The 17,799-nt window shown below is 38.6% G+C and overlaps 1 protein-coding gene across 1 annotated transcript in view; it reads left to right on the top strand.

Annotated features, from left to right (window-relative positions):
- LOC122806387 (metalloprotease TIKI2-like) overlaps positions 1 to 17,799 on the top strand; it is a 2,408,899-nt gene that overhangs the window by 1,366,862 nt on the left and 1,024,238 nt on the right. The gene's annotated exons all lie outside the window — the stretch shown is intronic.

Below are 17,799 nucleotides of genomic sequence, written 5' to 3'. Positions count from 1 at the left end.
AAGTAGTGATAAAGCTGGAAGTCACCCATACTGCTGAGGTTAAGGGTCCTTTAAATATGCTTTCATTAAGTCAGAATTAGTCATTTATTTTGTCCCTTCCAGGCATTCTAGATCTACATGGGTTCTGTTTATGACCCTGTATGAAAGATTAGTTCTCTGAAGTCCTCACAAATGTATGTACTCCTATCCTTTTTGGGATACAGTTCAGTAGGAAAATGTTGAACATATCAAAGCATTTTCAGTTAAGACTAATAGACTAAATAGGCTAGTCTGTGAAGAAATTCTCATATGAAGGTAACACACCGCCATACTGCAAGGTGTACACCCTACACCTCCTGAACATTAAAACTATGAGGTTACAAAACCTGGGTGACTTAGAATGTGCTAGATAGTTAGCCTGTTGGACCTGTTAGTCTTGAATGAATGGGCTTCGATTAATTTGTTAACAACTAAGCAAATGTAACCTCCTTTTTAGGAATTAGCCTGACAGAAAACATAGGAACTGTTGGATACATGGTTTGATCTCAGATTCACTGCATCAATGTGCAGCTATCACAGTCAGGTCAACCTAAAAGAAATGCATTTTAATTGCTTTTGTCCCTCTATCACCGTATGATTCTGGGTCATCTATATGTATCCAGTATTGACAGTATACATCTCTGTAAATTCCTCTAACAATCCTTGGATTTCCTGGGTCTAACAGCACTCTGTCAGCCATTATATTGCATATCAGACTTGGCCTTGCTAATAGCATAATGGAATCGTATGCACTGTTTAGTGCTTTCGTCAGCTTATACCATTGACTTCCTCAGAATAAGGTTATTCTGAGGAAGTCAATGGTATAAGCTGACGAAAACGTTAAATAAATGTTTTTGTGTTCATCAAAGTGACGTATTTTCCCAGTTTCTTTAGTTCTCCAAATTGATATAAAAGTATAGGGCATGTTCCACAGGAATGTTTGTGTGAAAATCATATTTTGTCCAACACATCTTGAAAAAAATCCAGTCAGCTTCTTTAGCTGTGTTGCAATACAGCACAGATGCACAAAACTGATTGGACTATTGGTAGAGATCTTTATATGCAAAGAGTTGACCTAAGGACTTATACTCACTTGTACAATGTTCTCCAAGTAGGAATATCACTGGTCACAAATATGGTAGCAGAACGACTTGTACTCTGAATGGTCAAACTTCGATAATTAGTATTTTTCAGTTTTTTCATATTTTATTGAGATGATGGTGTCTCTCATCCTCATCATATGCAGAAGATTGAATATAGATGCTGTGCTCCTTGTGACATAGGCTGATTATTTTTTTTTTCAAATTAATATACGCTCCTTACATCACATAATGTAATTTGAAAGAAGGTCCCCTCCCCAAAGCCTTAATGTTAATATCACTGCTTATTTCTGGATCAGAAACAATGAAAGTCAGTGGATAAAAGCAGTTCCAGGAAAACATCATAACCCTCCAAGATACTGATAACAGTACAAATGTCTCCAGATGGAAAATATCTAAGTTGTAGACACTGTCAACAATAAAGTAAACAATTCACCTCACATTATGTACAAGACTTGCTACACAGAAGTTTAAGAAATGAGGCCAACATTGTTCACAGAGGTGAAGTAGATGAGAACAGTGAAGTCAGAAAGGGAGGACAGGGTGAATTAAGGTTTATACAACAGGCAAACAGTAACATGACAAAGAAATTATAATGCAGATATTAAACTGTGTAGGTACCGTAAAACAGACACATTTAAGAAATACACATGCATTCTTCAGCTTGGAGAAACATAAGGTCCAGTTTACATTTTTCCTAAATAAAGCAAGTAAACATACTAGACATACATTTCTTTTCAGAATTATGTAAAAATTTTGCAAGTACTTTTTTTACAAAACCAATTTACCCTAGTCTTCCACATAATATATAGAACTAGAGTACAGATAGAATTAAAAAAATGTACAAATGTAAACATACTATATGCTGTTCAGGAACACTTAAATTATATAGTTCAGTAAAATACTATGTAGAGATCCAGAAAGGCCAAAATACAGGAAATCCTAAGCACAGAACATGATATGTTGTACATTACACATGATTCATTAACATTTGCCTAGAACTCCATTCATGTGAAAGATGAAACTATCACTGGGTTGTGCATGGCGAAACACAGCTGCATACCAATGGAAATATCTTAAAAATCCCAGTTAGTTTCCAGACTAGAACCTGCAGTAGTTCAAGCTATAAATGAACGGGTTGCAGCCCCAAGACAAAGGAGGCTGCAATTCAGAGGGAGTGACCAACACCTTCATACCTACAGATCAGGACAAATATGGACCTGCGTAATGTAGTCTGCAGCCTTCTTGGTGGTGTTTGCAAAATTTGCAGACCAGAAGTTTGTGCGTCAGAACTCTGTGGTTACCCCACACTAACAGAGATGAAACTACATGTTACATCACATATCCTAGCAAAAGCAGCATTCCAGAGACTAATGAGTCATACCACTGATTTATCACAGACAAGTGCAGCACTTATTTCAGGACACTTTCTAGCTATCATGCTGTTATTGTACAGTAACATTTATAGATGGGTCATGACAGACACAACACCAGAGAGATATACTGAGATACATACCACTTAGCAGTGCTAAGAGCCATAGACGATACCTATGTAGTCATAAAGATATCACTAACACTAGATAGACAGGGTTAGGGTTGCCACCTTTTCAAATGCCCAAAGTGGGACAATTGTGGTACAAACATCAGATTTTGTAGGCCAAAACATACTCATGGTCAGTACAAGGGACAGAACTTCACTTTTTTGCCTAAATAAAGGCTTATTCTTGTAGCATTGTAGTTGCTTATTCTGTTTCTTATAACATTCAGGTGTTTCAGATACAGAATAATTGTTTTATGCAACTATTACATAAAATGTAGGAAATAATTTTGCCCTAATATCTCAGGACATTTGCCATCTTTACAATTTTTTTGCAGGACACAACTGCCCAGAGAGGGACTGTCCCTTACAAAATGGGCAGGTGGTAACCCTAGGGAGGGTCTATATTATATATTAGAAGTTTCAAAACTTTGAACCTCATATGTTCAACAACATATGAGCAAAGTTTGAAACATCGAAAATATAATAAAAAATTTAAAAAAAGAAAACTTACCTCAATGATCTGAGCAGGGGGGCAAGCCCCCCTGCACCCTCCACACCCCCGGTACTTACATATACCAACTCTGAGATTGCACTTCAGTGCAGAAAAGGGACATTTTCCAGTTGTGTGCCGTACGGAGCCATTGCTTTTCACCTTCAAACTTTTTAAAGTTTGATCATATGGTGTCGACCATATGACATTTGAACTTTAAAAAGTTTGAGTAATTAATAGGGACCCGATAGAGATACCTACACCAATTAAAATGGTACACTGCCAGTAAGAGCAGTCACATGTATTGTATCCTGACATTGAATATGTCGTCTGTACACAACGGATAATAGCAGATGGATAACATGCATCATCTTTTTCATAAACACATAGTCATCACTGGGTGATAGCTTATTTTGCCAATGCACAGATCTGAGACAGTTGCAGAGCACTCATATAATGCCACACATACCCAAGGAGGTGCTGCTATGGAGTATATAGCCGGCAATTAAAAACACATAAGCATTGGATTGGTTTCCTGTGCCATCCTACAGCATGCACCACAAAAAAGTCGTAAAGATGTCAGTGATGTCTATGGTGTTGCTTAATATGCTTAATCATAACCTGGCATGTCATTATGGAGTGTTCACATAAATACAGCCACCACCACAATCAGGGAATGGCAGTAAGATGGAATGCTTATGGGCTACAGCAGCCAGCATGAGCACATAGAGTATAGTCTGTACCAATGTGGTCATAACAGCATGATTTGCTCACAGGTTACATCAGGCATTACCACTCAGTATCAGAAACCTATATGTATTGTACAAAATAACCATCTTCTACACGTGAAGTACTGGAAAAAACACCATATCTCTGTTGCACACATACACACAAAAGCACACACAAACAACTTATATGGTACACTCAAAGGGATTTTTGATAGGGGGTTTCTAAGGTGCATGACTTGAGGAACAGCACATATGAGAAGGTACTGTCCACAGTGCATCCAATAAGTTTATCTGTATTGGTGGTAGAGGCAACATCCAGGCACTTTGGCATAACATGGCATGTTATTCTTTTGTTGTAGGCAGGTTTGCCTTTGTAGGAGACGGATAAAAGCTAACCTTCCACATCATGGTGTCATATGGCTGGCAAGTAAATCTGATGCATGACCTCATCTTTGTCAGCAGCACTTGTGGACAGTGTGGCAGTAGCCTATTATCCTCTGCAGTATGGTCACTTACATTCCTACCATGCATCTACTTCAGTGTGTGGTGGGACTGGAGGCAATACAGTGTAGCATGTACCACAACCACCATTTGACTTTGCTTTGCCATTAATGCTGAATTCATCACCATTATTCATTACTCAATATGGATATTGTAAGTGTATGTTTTAGATGGTTTATTTGGCAGCTGAATAACTCCTTATGGTATGCTATACCAATTGTTTATTAAAATCTGGTACTTCCCAGATTTCCAAAAAAAATTATAATCTGGAACCTCATAGCTAAAGGTCGAATTATACAAAAATGAATAACAAAAAAGAAATAAGACCAACCAACATTGCAGTGGCAAGAATAACAAAGTTTAATATACAGTGAGAGGGATGGGTCATTACACCATACTAGCATACACCCCAAACATGTTTATTCTAATTTCATAAAGGGACAGTCCATGAGGATCTCTAGACTATCCACAGATGATAGTTGCTTTAATGATACTATGGCTTCCCTGTCTGCTGATTTTGTCGAACATGGAAACCCTAAAACAGTGGTTAATGACCTGTTTAAGGATACCAAGATGCATAGGAAGGATAGAGCGGAACCTTATATTTCATCATGTAGTAGTGCTGTGGTGCATGATGACAGGGGTTGGTTCCCCAAACCCCTAACCTTTACCTATTCCAGCAGTATTTACCAGTTTTGTAACATCATCAGGAAAAACTGGCTCATTCTCTTGGCAGATGATAAGGTCAGTAAAGTGACTGGCAAGAAACCTGATTTTATTTTTAGGAATAACCCCTCTCTAAAGAGACTCCTATGCTATGGATCATCTGACAAGCACTTTGTGAATAGATCTCCCTATACTAGACCGGGTACATACCCTTGTTACATCTGTAAAGTCTGTGATTTTATATCCGAAGAGAAGCACTTTATATATCCAGTGACAGGGCGTGAATTTTCTCCACGGTTTTATGCTGACTGTAAAAGTATTAACTTGTTTTTTTAGCCACCTTCAGCAGCTGTTCTAGTTTTTATGTGGGCTAGACTAATAGACATCTTGAAGAATGGATTCTGGAGCATATAGGTGACATTTGTAAGCACCTTAAGACCAATGCGCTTGCTTGCCACTCTCTCGGGAAAGGGCACTTTAGATTTTGTGTTAGAGTCTTGAAACTTGTTGTACCTGATATCAGGGGTGGCAAAATGAATAATAAAGTGGAGAAAACTGAACTTAAATGGATTAAAGCTTTGCAGGCACACAGGGAACCAGGACTGAATTGCACTGTTCCTTTAAAATCTGTCCTAAAAGAGAGGCGGGGTGAATGATCTTATTCAGTATGGTTTTAAATAATTTTAATTGTTGTTGAGTACTTTTACTATTTACTGGATATTTTAATCTTTGCTTATATGGTATGAAGAAGTGGTAACCTCATGAAAGCACCTACCGTATATTAAAGTTTGTTATTCTTGCCACTGCCCTGTTGGTTGGACTTCCCATATTTCCAAGGGTAGGTCATTCAGTTGAGTCATTGTGGAGCTACAACACCTATATGTATATGAATTGGAACTCTATTAGCCTAGGCACACTCATTGGTGACTGAGAAAGTTCTAACACTCATGAATGGTGGAGACAGAAGATGTAGACATCAAAATTACCACTGGCTGACAAAGCAGAAACTGGGCCCATTATGGTTTAACAACCTCAGCAACTATAATGATGCCCCCAGCATAGTGAATGATGTCAGCAATCTCATTTATGATATCCTTATTAGTAGTGTGCCCTGTATGTCAGAAACAATATATATTCACTAACACATCAACACCCGTGGATGCAGTTTCATGTCCTTTGTTATTACTAACATTTGGGCTAACTGCAATAGTTCTGTAACTTCATACACAGACAACAAAGTGACATTAATTGCCAGACAAAACAGCTTTCTCTGGAATAAAATGCCAGATTCTGCCGTCATGGTTCAATTAAATAGTTATTTATCTGTACAGGACTAGTGATAATTTTTGAAGCACATTACAATGGTTTAATGTAGCCATTTTTTGTATCACAGTTAGACATCTGAGGTGAACAGTAATTGATGGGCATGAGACTGGCTGTGGGAAAAAAGTGGGAACTCATACTGTTATTTGACTGGAGTAATGCAATTACTATCTTGAAAGGAACAGTGACATACAGTGTACTGTATTTTCTGAAATCAGTGTAAAATTATCATTACTATGGGTTTTGTGTGTGTGTGCATGTGTGTGTGTGTGTCTGTGTGTGTGTGTGTGTGTGTGTGTGTGTATGCACACGTGTGCTTATATATTCTGCTTTCATGCTGATCTTAGTGATAGACATATGTACTTTTACATGGCTGTGTTGTACAACTGTGCTGTGGATGTGCATATGCAATATGAAGTACATGTTTATGTTTTGTGTGTGTGTGTGTGTGTGTGTGTGTGTGTGTGTGTGTGTGTGTGTGTGTGTGTGTGTGTGTGTTTGAAAATAAATGATAATGTCACATGTGCATAGGTTCATAGGTAGTTACTAGGCTATTGGCCCTAGGGCCTATATAAGCCTAGCCAAAATGGTTCCCTGGCTTTTGCCACCCAAGAAAATTATTTTCCTGTGCCCCTGTCAAGCAGAGCCACAGAATCGATCCTCGGGGTGAATTTCCTATCTCCCATCCAATCATCAAGATTTTTCTTGAAGGGTGCTAATGAGGAGCTCTGTTTGACATAGATAGGTAGTCTGTTCCAGAGTATGGAAAGTCTCTGGGCAGGAATCTATCCCTCCAGCATGTTCTATTTATTGTGGTGACAAGGTTTAGGTCCCTAGAGCATGTAGCTCGGAAGGATTGGTATTTCTTTAAGTGGAGCATGTCCAACAGCTCTGGGTTTGACATAGCTTTGTATGGTAGGCAGAGATCGCCTCTGAGTAGGCGATATGCGACAGAGTAAAGCTGGAGTTTTTTGAGACGGTCTGCATAGGGCATCTGTTTTAGGCCATTAATCCTCTTTGTGAGGTATTTCTGCGGCCTTTCCAGTTGTTGTAGATGCCTTGTGAGGTACATACCAAAAGGGGTGTTGTACTCTATAATGGGTCTAATGAGTGATGAGTAGAGGGGAACAATGACCTCTTTTTTTCTGAATGAAAAACCTTTTGTGATGAGGTGTGCCACGTAGAAGGATTTCCTGACCACTGTGGCGATGTGATTATCAAAGGAGAGACTACTGTCCACCTGTGTCCCAAGGTCTCTTATCACACGGTGTTAAGTAGACTACCACCTATGTGGTAGTTCATGGGTACAGAGTTTTTACCAAAGGGGATGACAATGCACTTTTTGGCATTGAGCTTGAGGCCATGGCTTTGACACCAGGCATCTGTCTCAGTGAGGCCCTTTTGTAGGATGCCCACATCGTTAGGTGTTTCAATTATGGCTCCTAGTTTGCAGTCATCTGCAAACTTAGTTAGCCAAAGACCTTCTGTGTTAGCCTGTACTTCAGGACTGAACCCTTTGGTACTCCACTTGTCACTGGTCTGAAGTCTGATTTGGTGTCTGCTACTTTCACAGTGTGGGTTCTGTCAGTAAGCCAGTTGGCAACCCATCTTGTGACATAGGGATTTATACCTAGTTTAGTGAGTTTATCTATAATTCCAGAGTGGGGGATGGTGTTGAAGGCCTTGTCGAGATAGACTGTGTGAACCACTTTACCCTCAACTGTGGCTTTGGTGACTGCTTCAAAGAAGTCTATCAGGTTTAGGAGACATAATCTGCCTTTTACAAACCCGAACTGTGTGGAGTACAGAGTTTGGAGATCTCCAATGTCTTTGTTTATGAGTTCCGTGATGATATGTTCCATGGCCTTGCAGACCAGACTTGTCAGGCTAATGGGGCAGTAGTCCCCAGGGTCTGTCATGGCTTCCCCTTTGTGGAGTGGGATAACAGTCGTGGTGTACCATTCAATGGGCACAAAGCCTGAGGTGAGGCTATGACTGAGCATGGTACTTAGGTGGGGTGCCAGTTCATTCTGTAGTTCGTGTAGAAGGCAGCCTAGGATATTGTCAGGTCCCATGGATGCTGTGTTCTTGGCTTTGGAGAGTGAGGTTTTTACCTGTGCAGCCGTGATTACAGGAACTTTGCATTCTTCCCTTATAGAGATGGGCCCTTTAAGGGCTGAGAGGGGGCTAAATTTAGCACTGAACCTATCTGCCAGGATGTTGGCAATATTAGTTGGTTCTGTATATTTAGTGCCATTGTTCTGTAACTCAGAGCAGATCTGAGTGTTGCCATTGAGATTCTTGACACAGCTATCAAATGCTTTGTGGTTTTCTTTAGAATCAGTGGTGATTTTGTTTTCATAACTAGCTTTGGAGGATTTTATGTGGGATCTCAGCTTCTTACTGAGGCTTCCTAGGGAGCTCCTCCAATCATGGGATTTTACTCTTTTTTGCAGCAGTTTCTTTCTTCTGTTGTAGAGTTTGTTTATGGCAGAAGACCACCAGATTGGCTTCCTTTTTTTGGAGGATAGCATCTTGGTTCTGTTAGGGATAGCATGATCCATGCACTCATGTAAGTGCTTATAAAGTGCATTTGTGTAGGATTTAGTTGTCGTACCTCTATTGTCCATCTGCATGGGTGTCGTGAAGTTTGCCACATCTGTCTTAAGAAGTGTGAAGTTGGCTTTGGAGAAATTTTTTACGGTTGTTTCTTTAATGGGGGGTGCGGGCAGGATGTGGATGTCTAGGGTGATTAGCTTGTGGTCGTATCTGACCAATGAGGAATTGACCTCTGGTGTGGAACACCGGTCGCCCATGTTGGTGATGACCAGGTCTAGGATATTGCTGCCCCTGATGGGGGTGTGGATAAGTTGATCCAAGGTGTTGGAATTTATGAATTCCAGAAAACTTTGGTCAAAAAAGGTTGGTACATGAGTAGTTTTCCCAGTTAATAGTGGGGTAGTTGAAATGACCCATTATTAGGGTGTTGTGTTGTACCCTAATATTTTCCAGTGTATCAAGAAAAGAGAAGTTGGAATCCTGGGGCATGGTGGGGGGTCTGTAGCAAGCTACAATCTGGATTGCGGTCTTGCCCAGAGTTAGTTGATCTCGGATAATCTTGGATGCATTATTCTGAAAAACTAGCTTGGAGGTGTGGATATCCTTAATGAATATGGACACGCCTCCGCCTTTAGTGTTTTGGTCTGGGTTCGGTGGCCGAAAGGTGTGGTATGAATTATAGCCTGGTAATACAGGGATGCTCTCTGGAGCTTTGAACCAGGCCTCTGTCACTGCACAGATGTTGATGTTCTCCATTTTAAGGAGTGCCTCGAGAGTGCATTTTGAGGTTTAGACTTCTAGCATTGAGTAGCATTACTCTCAGATTTTGCTTGCTTGTACCTGTTACGGTGGTGAATTTTGTAATTTGAACCTTGCCTAAAAAGACACTATAGGGGTGGCAAGAGCTTTTGCCAGTATTCAGAATCCCAAGGGCGACAGGTGCAAGCCATCTCTGGCAAAGCATCATGGTCTGTCGATCATGTCATCCCATATGTCCATATTATAGTCATTTTGTTTTATTTTTAGTTTTGTGCATATCTGTTTTCAACATCTCACATCGATCTGCTGGAAATATAGAAATCTATTTCCCTGGAATTTTATTCCCAAGACCAAAATACTGATTTTTGTATGTTAAAAGTACCATTTGTTTTTCAGTATAAATAGTGTCTGTAATTATGGGAAATGATAGCAGACAGGCACATGTTAATGCTAAATATTTTACTGGCTTTTCATAGACAAAAAATAGTAAGGAAATGATGTTTAAATCCTGCCTGAAAATTAAACAGATAGAGTACAAAGCCATCCTTGCTGATGTGGGTTACTAAGCCAGCCAAGATGGGAGAGTTAACAGGTCAGTAGGGTAGTGAATAGGCTTTATAGTTAAAGCTGATAATGGCAAAAAACACATGATGGCCAATGACTGAAATTTCCAAATAAGTGGACTGCCATGATATATTTCAACTTTAGGATACTAAATGAAAGTCCAAGCACCATCTACCTTCATAATACTGATTGGGTTAAGATATACAGTAGGTTACCATATGCTGAAAGTATCACATAGTATATTGAAAGCATCATGAAAGCAAAATGCTTAAACAGTGGCTGAAACCTTGTATGCTTAGACAGAATACCTACAGTGCTTACATCCTGTCAGAAATATTTGGAGATGTTTTTCTTTCTGTCAGCATATTTATAATGATCTGCATTTTGGAGAGGTTTGCTCAATATCTGGAGAGGGACGGCAATTGCCTTTGGGTGATGGACGTGTGTGCGACTGATGGTGATGTCATTAAACGTACGGAAGACCTAGAACGTCTACAATCCAGCATGGAGGATATCGAACGGGATTTTCTTCACCTAAAGCGCTTACAGCTACAACGTCTACATTTTGAGACTTGCCTAACCAAGAAAATCGTACCCAGAGAACTACGTGTCCTCAATATGCTAAGTCAAGGGTCGCAATATCCTGAGGTGCTGGCTCGCTGGCAGAGATTGAATCTTGAGGTGTGTGCCAGCTACATGTGACTCTTGATTGATTTTTTTGAACCAGAGGAACTCAAATTGAAGCAGTTGTTACGTTTTAAACAAGATGATCTTTTTAAGAAACATCAGCATAACATTTTATCTCCATTGTTTGAGAGGTTATTGGACAGCGTTGCTGTCTTTGAGTGTAAATTGATTGAGTAGAAAAGAACGAAAATTGTTAGAGATTTGTCTGATTTTCGGGCGGGCCATGCCTTTATGTGGCTGCGCACAGGGCAGACATCTGTTAATCGTTCTGAAAACAATGTAATTTCATGTAATGATGTTAATAGGACTGCTTTGATTAATGACAAGACTACCGTAAATGTTTCAACTGATGTTAACACTGTTTTTCATTGTGATAAGGAACAAGAGCAGGTACCACCTGAGAACTTAGAAAGGGACCCTATGGGCCCTATACATAGGCAGGCTCGTACCCATTCCGGTGGTAATGAGTCCACTAACAACCCTAATATTTTCAATGAAGTTGTTAACCCAGGTAGTGGAGTTGGGAATAGAGTAAGTGTGACGCCTACTACTTTTAGGGATGGCCCTAACTTAGAAGTCACTGCAGGGGATTCAGTTCACTTGAAATCTAGGAACATAGACTGTTCTGTGAGGCCTAAGGACAAGAGCAGGTCGGCAGTCCAGGGCAGCATGCATGATGCTGTTTTCACGGGTACTGGTGGTGAGCTCCCTTTTCCACTACTTGCCCAGATGGACAGGATAGGTGGGCGAGGGAGATCAGCCAGCAGGGGACGTTACAAACGGAAATTATCAGGGGAACATTACCCCAATCAGACTCTGAAGAAAATGTGGGGGAAGAACAAGAGTCGCTGATTTTTAATATATCCATTTCTTGTTTGACCCCGTATGAATCTAGTGTACTGACCAAAATTCTTAATTTTATTCCAACTTGTAGCAGTAATGTTGTTGATACTGTTTTAGATTTAAAGACTTTTTGCAGCGATGTGATGTTAAGTTTGATTTATGGTGGACCTACATCTGTAGATAATGGAGTAAGTGAATCACAAACTTATTTAAGGAGACCTAGTAGCTTTGTACCGGCTAATCATCCCTTAGTAGAAGCTTATTCTAAGTTGACTGAGGAACACATCTTACAGTTTTATGATAACAGGGGCCATTCTAAAATATTTTGTAAACATAATCTTACTTATATGGAGAGACAGGCTTTGAGTCATCTCCAGAATAACAGCTCACTTATTATTAGACCTGCTGATAAGGGAGGATTAATAGTTATCATGGATAAAGCCTTTTATCATTAAGCCATGAATGACATGCTTAGTGATACCAGTTTCTACAGTAAAATTTCGGTCCCTGAAGTACACAGGATCATTTCTTCTGTAGATAATGATATCCAAGCCCTCCATGTAGCTGGTCTTATTACTGATGAGCTGTTCTCTTTTATGCATACCATCAATCCCTTGATTCCTGTGATTCAAGGGTTGCCTAAGGTACATAAACATCCTAGGAACCCACCCATGAGACCCATCGTTGCAGGTGGAGGATGGGTTACCGAACCTTTGTCATTGTATGTTGAAAAGTTCCTAAGACTAGTTATTAGTTTAAATCCAACTGTATAAGAGACTCCAAACAATTTCTATTAGATTTATATGACTGTGTTAAAGGGTTAGATGATATTAGTGCATTGGCCATTGTCACTCTTGACGTCCAGTCATTATTCACCATGATACCTAATGAGTTGGGTATACACTATGTGCAGAATTATTTATCTGCACACAGTGAGTATCAGCCTAAGCAGATTGATTTGATATGTTTCTTTTTAGAAACAGTTTTGAATAATAATGCGTTTATTTTTGGGGAAGATATGTTCCTACAGAAACATGGCGTAAATATGGGCACATCTTGTGCCAATAGCTACGCCAATATGTTTCTTGCTCAATGGGAGACTGAGCTATTATTTCCTCTTATTGAATTTAGAAATCATGTTGTATTTTACCGACGTTTTGTGGACGATTTATTTATCTTGTGGCGAGGGTCAGTGGAAGAATTTGTTAGGTTCTTTGGTACCATGAATAACTTGACTGATTGTCTTAGATTTACTTATAATTTGTCATACACAGATATAGACTATCTGTATGTCTATGTTGAGAAATTGAATAATACCATGATTAATACAGGGATTTTTTGAAAAACACGTCATAGGAATGCTTTTCTATTTAGATCCAGCATGCATCTTGGTTATATTTTTAAAAATCTTGTTAGGGGTCAGGGCATGAGAGCGTCTAGACTAAATCCCTCGTTATTTGGGTTCCAACAGGAATTGACCAGTTTGGAAAAGAAGTTCTTGGACAGAGGTTACACCATTGATGAACTTAATAGACAGTGGTCTGACCTGGTGGACCTTCGATCCACCAGGGCACGACCATATTTTGGATCATCTTTGGAGTTGGATAACTCAAGTGTGATTAATAGAGTCTGTCAGACTAGTATTCCCTTATTTTATACAAGTGACTTCAAGCAGGTTATCGATTTATTTTATCAACATTAGTCTATCCTTCTTGTAGACAGTGAGATAAGTAATATTGTGGGTAATCATCCCAGTTTTCGATATAGGAATCACAAGAATTTAAAGAGGCTTTTATGCTTTGATAGGCACACTACAGAGAGGCCAGCATATGGCCACACTGAACCATGTGGGTCTTGCAATTTTTGTATATATGTTGATACATCTGGTGTTTTTTTACCATCCTGACCTGCATAAAGAATTTCGTTTTAAAGGGTGCAATAATTGTATGACTCCACATGTAGTGTATTTGGCCCAGTGTGGAACATGTGGTGCATTTTATGTAGGGAAGACCAATAGATCCTTACGTGATAGGATGAGGGAACATCTCTATCACATGAGAAAAGGGTCTTTACATAATGCACTTGCTAAGCATACAGCCGAATATGGGAATACCCACATGTTTAAATTTCAGGTGATTGAAGCCATTACACCGAGTATCAGGGAAGGGGATATCATTACACATACTGAATATAGGGAAACTCGTTGGATTGTCCTTTTATGGGCAGATCGAGGAAGGGGCCTGAATGAGAGGGCCTCTATCAAGCCCATTTTAAAGAAAAGAAGGCTGCGTAAATGATATCTAAATGATATCTATTGAATTTAGTTTCACTTCCTTGATTTGTCTTGATCTGGGTACTTTATGATTTTTGATTTTTGTTTATGTGTATTTTATTAGGTAAGTTTTTAATTTTTTATTCTTATTTTTATTTTAATTCACAGATATTGTGAATATATACATATATATATATATTTTGGTACTCATATAATATATGTATCACATATTGTGCATGTATTATATATATATATATATATATATATATACACACATACCTTTATCTAGTTTTGTATACTGTGGCTTTTAATGGCTAATAGATTGATTATTTAACTGAGTAGGACTGCTTTGTATAAATACTAGTCAGGTGTACTAGTCAGGTGTATGGTTATTATTTGGTCTGATGAAGCTCCTATGCGAAAGCGCTTACCTGTGTGTGTTCCTGCAATAAATTGTGGATTTTTTATCGCTTTGGACTGGCTTTATTTCTTGGATTCATCGGTCTGTGGCTGTGCTTGACTCTGTTGGTATTTCTTCTCATTTAATATTATTTTATATTATATTATATTACATTATCATCATTATTTGAATATTTGTAAAGCCAATTTTTAAAAAAAATAATGTATACTTTGTACCTGGGTTGTGACAAAAAACTCATAAATGACAAGATCACACACACGGTTATAAAACTGTAAAACAAAACTAGTGTGAAAACATTTAAAAATAGTTTTATGAGCATGCACACATTGAGTTGAGTACAGCCTTAATGTTTTTTTTCAATAATTTAATCCATATCTTATAAAATAAATATTTGAGCTTCTAAGGAATACACTGTCAACATTTTATTTATTTAGTTAGTCTGACAGTGTGCTCCTGCTGAGTACATTAGAACAAACTCAGAATAACAGTGTCAACAGATGCAGGCAAGCACGAACCCTTTTTATAAATTTTAATTTTAATACTAAAGCGAGATATTTTTGGCCTGACAAGAAAAGGTTCACCGGGACATAAAACAGAGAGCATTAAAGTAGTGCCTTGCTGTTTCTAACTGGACTCTCCTGAAGCAAACTTTTTATGTTGTAAAAAAAACTTACCACAGGCTTAAGTTGCCCAGTGCCACATATTATAGGTTGCACGGATTTCCATACCTGTTTTGCTAGTCAAATAGTAAAATTGTTGAGACATACTTCTGATATACAAAAGTTCTTAGACATACCCTAAATAATGTAAACTCATTTGTCCAAAATAGTATTTATCTGTATAACAAGTGGTGCAAGGATTGATACCTGTTTCACCATGATGACCAGTTAGCTCCTGTTGGTACCCAATTGCCTAGTGCTTGCCTATCTCTGTGAAGTTATGGGCTACACAGCATAGAGACACCCAAGATGGGCATATCATGGCAGAGAAAGCAGACTAAATATATTCCACTAGAAAAGGTAACGGCAAACCACTGATATTTTTAGTGAAGAAAATCCTGTCGACAAAAGTAATCATAGATATGTTGAAGTGGCACCAGTGGATGACATTTTCAGGTCTGAAGTTGCCAAAAATACTCCTACGGAAGCAAGGGTGCCAGGAAGATTATTTTAAGGGGGATGCAAATTCAGAGTCCAGAGCTCCAGGCTATATCTGTTTACGTGTGGATAACCAAGAAAATTATGTACCATAGTTAACTATAAAGTATTCAGATCTTACACACCATTGATCATTTCTTGGCTAAACAAGTATATGGTTGCCAGCATCATCAAAGCCTTCTGTAATGTGTCTCTATCAGGTACTTGCCTAATTTTTGTCTACCTGCAGTTTTAAGTTACAGTGTTTACAGTGGATGGCGTGAGTGTGCTGCTCTTCCTATTTAGTGCAAGTTGCCTAGGCAAATATGCAAGTAGGTGGGGTGTTTTAAGTGACAGCAAAGCCATGCCCTGATCATTGCAAAGTAATACAATAAATATTAATTTAATAAATCAGTTAAAGTTGCACAGCAAGCATTGTGGATGTCAGTGCACATACTGAGTCCTTCATCTCACTGTAAGCTACTACCACAATGAAATGCACAGCATTGCAATGTTATTGTAAGTTATGAGCTGGGTAACTTCACAGGTGAATTTGTGAAGGGTGTCAGAATCAAAAATGCAAGAGAATCATATAACAGAATTATGCTAACCAGATTCCCAGGCAAGCGAAAGAGGATGAAGTCAATATTTTTTAGATCAATCTGCAATAACTTCTGGATATAATGCCAAAATAGGTATTACATTTCTTATTAGTGACTGCAATACTAAAGCTAGGAGTCAAAGTACATTTGGAATTGTTGCCACGTTTGTCCTTGGTGTATGAAATTAAGATGGAGATATACTAGCAGAAGTTTGCTAGGATAATTTACTGACCATGGCTGCACTCTCTTTCAACTGTCTTAACAAACTGGTTTACATGAGGATACCACCAGTTGGCCACTGCTGAAAACAAAATGACTGCGAAATGGAAAAAACACTGTACAGACAACAAAAACATGACCTGGGCGTGAATGTCGTTTGAGCCATTAATTTCTGATCACAAAGTTCAGAATCAAATTAAAGTAAAGAGAAAAGCCCCCCAGACCAACGAGATGCAATGTCAGCAATATGGTATGTGAATATGCAGCGTAGATTTAAGGGAATAGATCTGGTAGAAATAGTGCCTGAACAACCATGGATAGAGATTTGGAATATAATCTAGCCAATAGGAGACAACAGCAACAAATATTCCAAAGAGAAACTTGATTAATAAGGCAAAGTGGATGCCTCTGGAGGCTTTAGAAGTCAGTAAAGAAAGAAGGAAAAACAAAAGGTAATGCAGACATTGAAGAATATGTTAAACTAAATGGAGAATTAAACAGTTGGAAGAGATAATGGGTGTATATGTAAATTATCTACAAAAGGTAAAAGAGACTGACAACATTAATGAACATCTATTTAAAATGAGCACAGTGAAAACTAAAATGGAAAGGATCAGGAAGAAGCATAAAGTTTTAAGAACTGGAGACAGTAACATAACAGAAAAGTATCTAAGAAAGGCCCTCACATCACTGGCAAGTACAAAGGTATGTTCTCTAATACTGAGCCAGACATCCTGGATAGTGAAATCAAATGGGCTCTAGAAAGTTTAGTTAAACAAGGGTGTAAGAAATTATGGAATTCCAACTGAATTCTTTAAAATCCTTCAAAATGATGTTACAGTGTTTCTCAAGCTTTGTCAGAGAAAAGGTCAAATTACATTCCAACCCAAGACAGGCAATGTTAAAGAGCAGTCATATTATCAAAGAATTGCTAGCTATACTCTGTGGTTATAATCATCCGTCATCATCATCCTTTATACTTAGACTCCTCATATTAGTGTTGGGGTTATTTTTTATTGCTTAAAAGTTTCCTAATTGTATCCAAAGTCATTGATGAACATAATGCTACACCTATTACATTTTGTGTGTGTCTGTGTGCGCGCGTGTGTTTGCGTGTGCTTGTGCGCTTGTGTGTGCGTGTGACACTGATGTGACTGGAGATACTTTTCAGTGTCATCATGAATTGATAAATATTATTCAATGAAGATTTTAATTTCAAAGGTTGGGTTATGTAACAGGCATAAATGGGAGGAAAATGCAGACCCACATGCCATTGTGCATAAGGTAAGTACAAAACTGACTCACAACATGTTACAAGAAACAATTCAGGTATTAATAAAAAAACAATTCTGAACTTACCTTTTAGTGAAA

This window comes from Protopterus annectens, chromosome 1.part1 (genome assembly GCF_019279795.1).
Source record: "Protopterus annectens isolate FY-2018-M chromosome 1.part1, PAN1.0, whole genome shotgun sequence".
Classification (NCBI taxonomy): Eukaryota; Metazoa; Chordata; order Ceratodontiformes; family Protopteridae; genus Protopterus; species Protopterus annectens.
The sequence above is the reverse complement of the archived record's forward strand: the minus strand, read 5'-3'. Positions and strand labels throughout refer to the sequence as shown.